This window comes from Peromyscus californicus, unplaced genomic scaffold (genome assembly GCF_007827085.1).
Source record: "Peromyscus californicus insignis strain IS unplaced genomic scaffold, ASM782708v3 Scaffold_2__1_contigs__length_46816999, whole genome shotgun sequence".
In the NCBI taxonomy this organism is placed as follows: Eukaryota; Metazoa; Chordata; class Mammalia; order Rodentia; family Cricetidae; genus Peromyscus; species Peromyscus californicus.
In genome coordinates, this window is record NW_026294540.1 from 31,306,494 (window position 1) to 31,313,130 (window position 6,637).

General features: G+C 50.8%; 1 long non-coding RNA gene across 1 annotated transcript; it reads right to left on the reverse strand.

The window, feature by feature from the left end:
* Positions 1-319: 319 nt before the first annotated feature.
* On the reverse strand, positions 320-5,810 carry LOC128120632 (uncharacterized). Its single transcript, XR_008221914.1, has 3 exons — positions 5,685-5,810; positions 2,109-3,571; positions 320-850 (listed from the first exon to the last, which is right to left on the reverse strand). It is a non-coding gene; the product is annotated as an uncharacterized LOC128120632 (long non-coding RNA).
* Between the last annotated feature and the right edge of the window lie 827 nt (positions 5,811-6,637).

Sequence of the window (6,637 nt, forward strand, 5' to 3'; positions counted from 1 at the left end):
GAAGAAAGGAATGGAATTTTTGTTTCTATTTCTTTATTTTTCTTTATTTTGCCTTTCTCTAAATTTTTCTCTCTCTTCTTCATTTTTTTAGGAAGTGGAACTTTTTTGTTTCTTTTTGCCCATGCTCTCTCATTGTGGACCTTAAAAAAAAAATCATTCAACCAGGTCTTTTTGGTTCCTAAAAGGATAAGGGAGGGGTTGCAGGCGAGGGCCCTAGCTCATCCACATGGCTTTCCCGGCGTTCCCAGGGCTGCTGGTCACGTCCCCCCCCCCCCCCCCCCCCCCCCCCGTCCCCTGGCCCCACCCCCTTCCTTCCAGCTAGGCTTCTCTTGTTTGTTTGTGTGAGTCTGGGAGGCCCAGGCATCTACCCTGTTGGCAAGAGAGAGGGCTTGTTGGGCTGAAATCTTTCTGCTTGGGTCTCTGCGGAGCTCTTCCTGCTTAGAAAAGAGGTTTTTGTGTCCCCCTCTCCCTTTTTTGGCCTCTGAGGCACCAGGGGAGTGATTAATAGAAGGCTACCTCGAGATTTCAATAGGGCCGCAGCATGAGCTCCCAGGGCCGGCAGGGCCTTTGTTCCGCAGAAATCTGCGATAAAGCCTTGGTGGCTGCCTGCTTGCAATCCGAGGTCCTCATTCTGTCTGTGCCAGGCCAATCTCACGACCTGAGCAGCTTGGGAAGGTCGGGGCTGGAGCTGGGGCACCGAGATCCTGGATTTCTTTTGTGAGACCCCGCAGAGCAGAGGGAAGATCATGGGTGAGGGCGGGGCTGATCGCCATGTGAGTCTTAGGTAAAGGGGACTGGAGGCTCCTTCCCTGGGCGTCTGTGATACAAGTGTGCCAGAAAAGATGAAGGCCTGTGAATGGGATGCAAGACACAGAGTTTGACCACTGCTAACTTTAGACAGAGTATGAGGTCAGCCTAATACCACAGCAGAAGCTGTGGGGACTTTGGGGCTCATGGGAAGTGATGAGATTGGATGGCCTATGACCGGAAGGGGGACATTAATCAGTAAGTGGGATGGTCCCATGGGGGGTGTAAAATGTAATTGAACAGGGGCCACTAGAAGGTTATTATGGCCCCATGAAAGCAAGGATCAAATGGAACATTTTAAAATTCTCTTTTTCTTTTTTCTTCTTTTTGTACTGCTGAGGATTGAACCCAGGGCTTCCACATGCCAGGCATATGCTCTCCCCTGAGTCACACCCCAGCCCCTCACTGGGAGATTCTAGGCAGGAGCTCTACCACTGAGCCACACTCCAGCCCCTCACTGGGGGATTCTAGGCAGGTGCTCTACCACTGAGCCACACCCCAGCCCCTCACTGGGGGATTCTAGGCAGGTGCTCTATCACTGAGCCACACCCCAGCCCCTCACTGTGGGATTCTAGGCAGGTACTCTACCACTGAGCCACACCCAAGCCCCTCACAGGGGGTGTCTAGGCAGGTGCTCTACCACTGAGCCACATCCCAACCCCTCACTGGGAGATTCTAGGCAGGTGCTCTACCACTGAGCCACACCCCAACCCCTCACTGGGGGATTCTAGGCAGGTGCTCTACCACTGAGTCATACCCCAACCCCTCACTGGGGGTGTCTAGGCAGGTGCTCTACCACTGAGCCACACCCAGTTCCTCACTGGGGGATTCTAGGCAGGTGCTCTACTGCTTAGCAACTACCCTTATCCTCTTTCTGTTTTTCTTTTGAGAAAAGGTCTCATTGAGTTACCTGGGCAGGCCTTGAACTCCCTTTGTCACCTTAATTTGTATCAACCTCCTGAGGAGCTGAGATGTTAGACCTGTACCACCAGCCCCAGCTCCTTCTTTCACTTTGGTTCCATGTTGGCCTATAGACTATCAGAGAATACTGTCGTCTGTGGCCAGGATGGGTCCCCCGCTCAGCTGTTTTCCTATGTGTCCTCTGGGAACACCCTCACAGAATTATACTCCACTCATCTCCTAAGTATCTCAGTATTTGCACCCTTTTAGTATGTGTGTGTTCTTGTGTGTGGGTACACATGAACTTACAAATGTGTGTACATGTTTCCTAGTTAAGGTTACTATTGTGGGGATAAAACACCATGACCATAGCAAGTTGGAGAGGAAAGAGTTTACTTTACCTGGCTTACACTTCCACAGTGCTGTTCTGTTCATTATCTAAGGAAGTCAGGACAGGAACTCAAACAGGGCAGGAACCTGGAGGCAGGAGCTAATGCAGAGGCCATGGAAGCTAGTTACTGGCTGTATTTGGAATTTTCTTTGGGCCACCAACCAGCTCCCAAATAAAGACACAGAGACTTGTTAATTATGAATGCTCAGCCTTAGCTTAGGCTTGTCTCACTAGTTCTTTTAACTTAATTTAACCTGTTTCTATTCATCTACGTTTTACCTCAGTGCTTTTTACTTTTCATTCTGTATGTCCTACTTTCCTGCTTCCTCTGTGTCTGCCTGTCTGGCCTCTGGTGTCTCCCTGATTTTTCCCTGGTGTTTCCTTTCTTTCTTCCCTGAACCCAAATTCCTCCTATTTACTCTCCCTGCCTGGAAGTCCCGCCTACACCTCCTCCCTGGCTTTTGGCTGTTCAGCTATTGGCCATTCAGCTTTTTATTAGACCAATCAGGGTGCCTTAGGCAGGTAAGGTAAAACAGCAACACATCTTTACATAGTTAAACAAATATTCTGCAACATAAATACAACACATCTTTGCATAGTTAAGCAAATATTCTGCAACAACTGGCTTTCTTCTCATGGCTTGCTCAGCCTGTTTTCTTATAGAATCTAGAACCACCAACCCAGGGATGGTACCACCCATCATGGTCTGGGCCCTCCCCCATCAATCACTAAGAAAGTACCCTTCAGGCTTGCCTATAACCTGAGGCATTTTTTAAATTGAGGCCTTCTCCATTCTGATGACTCTAGCTGTGCCAAATAAAACTAGCCAGCACAATGTGTAACAGAGACAAAAGGACAACCTCAAGTCTCATGTCCTTCCTCAGGTGCTGTCCACCTATTTTTCATTTTGAGACAGTGTCTGGAACTAGGTTGACCAGCCAGGGAGCCCTAGGGACCTGCCTGCTCCTGTCTGTGTAGCTCTGGGGTTATAAGCATGATTCACAACACCAGGAGGCTATCTGAAGGTGGGCTCTGGTGATTGAACTCAGGTCCTCAAGTTTGTAAGGTAAGCATTTTATCAACTGACCTATCTCCTCGGCCCCAAATATGCATACTGATCAGTATCGGAGTTTTGACTTGCTCTGTTTCCAACCTGGGCCATTCACCCCTCCTTAGAAAACCTCATGGTCCCCTGCTCCTGGGAAGTCACCATGCTGATGTTGAACTTAGTGTGGGTACCCCATCAGTACAGCCCAGAACTCCTGGACTCAAGTGATCCTCCTGCCTCAGCTTCCAGAGTAGCTAGTGTGTGCTACTGAGACTGGCTCAAATTCTGCACGCTGAAGCCCCAACTCCCAGTTTACTATGAGTGCAATTGGAGACAGGGTCTCTGCAGAAGTGATTCACGGAGGGTGACATCATTAGAGCGCCTTGCTTCAGTGGGGCCAGCTCTCTAGATCGCAGACTTCTGGCCTGAAAAACAGGGAAGAGAAAAATATCTGTGGTGTTGGTCACAGTGTCCCTGGGGACCACAGCATCCACTGAAAGCAGTTCTGAGGATTAAGTGAAAAGCAACTGAGGCCAGTGTAGGGGAGATCTCATGGGATTCAGCCATGACAAAATGCAAGCCATGGTGCCTCTCCCATCTGGGACCCGGTGTGGAATCATTTGATTTCTGGTGGATGGATCCACATAGGGGCTTTATAGCACTATACATCCGACAGACATTTTCTGGAGAGATGCAACACACACACACACACAGTTTACTCACCCCACATCCCAGAAAGAGAACTCACGACAGACCAAAGTAAGAACCATACCAAAGTTCACTTAGTGAACCAATGAGTTTTTTATTGGGGTCACTAACAGCAGCCTGGGTGAGGAGCAGGAGCAGGGGTGACTCAAAAGCAGCTGGGTCACTTTGAAAGCACACTTCAACTAGAAGATGATTGGCAGGCAGCTCCACCATCTGAGAAATCTTGCAGTTTGGCTGATCCGTCCCCTCCCCCACCAGCTGTTTCCTGCTACTATAAAGCTGAGGAAGGTCCTTCTACAATCCGACTTGCTACTCTCCCAAACCTCCTTCCTGGAGGATACTGCTGTATGTATGACATGGCACACCAATAGTGATGCAAGGGACACAGAGGTGGCAAAGTTAGATGGAGTTAAATAGGAAGAGAAGCTGGGCATGGCAGCACATACCTGTAACTCCAGTACCCAGGAGATAGAGGCAGGAGGATTGTGAGTTAGAAGCCAGCAGGGGGTTACATAGCAAGATCCTGTGTTTAAACACCCAGGTCTGGAGCCAGGCAGCCTAGAGTGAGTCTCATGACTACTTAGGGCCTCCCACCCATTCCATATGGTGTTGTTCAATCAAGGTCAAGCCACCAGGCCCATCTCTGGTTACAAGGATGTCACAGGCCCACACTTAGGATAGGCCATACAAAGTTACAACTGTGCGGGTGTTTATTTTATTTTGAGCCATGGTCTCATATATCCCAGCCTGGCCTCTCTTGCTGGGAAGCTGAGAATAACCTTGTACTTCTGATCCTCCTTGTCTTAGCCTCTCAAATGCTGAGATTAGAGGTGTGTACCATGGCTTGTTGCTTTGTTTCAGAGGGTTTCTCCTTAAACAGGCCAATCCAGCTTGGAACTCAAGATCCTCCTGCCTCAGCCTCCCAAGTGCTGGGATTACAGGTGTGTTACCAAGCCTGGAATACTTGCTTATCTACTCTGTGCTTCAGATCTTTTCAGAACAGGGTACATAGGGCCAGTGAGAAGAAGGCTGTTGGTAAAAGTGCCTGCTGCTCTGAGTTGAAACTTCAGAACTCACACGGTAGGAGAGAACAGATTTCAGCAAGTTGTTTTCTGACCTCCACATCCACAGTAACTAATAAATAAATGGTTAAAATACTAGGATAGTGCATAAAGTTTAAAAAGGCAGAAGAACCAATAAGCTATTTAACAATTACACTGAGCGTTTGGACAGCAGCCGAGTCTTCAGTAGGATCTCATAAACACAATCGCGAAGACTAAGTGCTATAATAAAGCGCCTGTAATATTTTAATAACTTCCTCTTCGAACCGGTCATTTAAGATTGAATGTGTACTGAGCATGGAATACGGATGCTGACTGCGAGGAGGTGGCCTGGAACCTGCAGGTAGCTGGCTGCACAGGCGGCGCTCGACATGAACCCACCCGCAGAGTGCACGTTGCTCCATCCATTCATCCCTGGCTTGGCAGGGTTATCTCCGAGGCCCCGCCCACCCTGCGGCTGCCGCCGCACACGTGATCGCGGACTACTGTTCCCTCTCCCCGCGTGGGTCAGGAAACGGCAAGCATGCTCAGCCCCGAACACCGGAAGGCGCCGAACACGGCGCCCTGCGCACGCGCGGAGGGCAGCAGGCACCACCAGGGGGCACTGCGGATGCCGTGGGGGAGGGGCGCGCCGCCGCACGGGACCACGTGCGCACCACGTGGCGCCCGGCAGCCCCGGGGCCGTGGCAGGGTCGCCCTGTTGGCCACCCCACAGCCCGCGTGGGTGGCGGAAGCCGTTCTCCCCGTCTGCTCCCCCGCGCCCGCTGACCTCTGACCTCCGACCTCACTGCCTTGGGGTTACCCCTCGCAGCCGGTTGCGCGGTGTGTTTATAAACAGAACTCCCGGTGGCCGCGAAACCCCGGATCGCTGGATTCCAACCCAAGGGAACGGAGCTTCCGCACATGCGCACCCACGGCTACACCGGCGCATGCGCATCGAGGCCCGGCGCGGGTGGCTGTCTCCGCCCAGTGCGTCCTTGCGCAGTACCGGGCGACTCTTCCGGGAAATGGGGCCCGGGAGGTTAAATATTGACCACGCGTGAACCAGAATCCTGCCCACTTCCCTTGACCATAGTGTCCCCAGTGGACACAGCGAACCTGGAGCCTAAGGACCCTGAAGAATCAGTACAACACGCGTATATTACATGTTTTATTTAAAAAGTGGGAGGAAATGAACACTAGATGATGAGCCTTGAGGACGTTGTGCAAAAGGTGACACACATCTGTAAATCTCAGCCGCTGGGATGCTGAGGCAGGATGACGAGTTCGAGACCAGCCATAGGCTGCATGAATCTGCTTATAAGAGGTCTCTGGAATAGTAACAGTCATAGGAAGTAGAAAGGTGGCTTAAGGGAGGAGGGAGGGGAAAACGAAAGTGTTTATTACCGCAGAGTACCTTCTCGGGAAGTTAGGAAAGTTCTGGACACGGGCGGTAGTGAACAGTGAATGTACTTCATGTCGCAAGACTATTCTTAGAAATGGTTAAGGTGTCCGGGCTGTGGCATAGTGGGTGGAGTGCTTGCTTAGTATTACACCCCAAGAACACATAAGCCAGGCATGGTGGTGCATGCCTGTATTCCCATCATTTGGGGGAGGGAGGCAGAAGGATCCTAAGTTGAAGGCTAGTTTGGACTATAGCAAAAGAGAGCCGTTCTGAAGTTTCTTACATGTGTTTCATAGGTCAGGTCGGATGCCTGTGCTGTCGCACTGGGAAAAGGACAA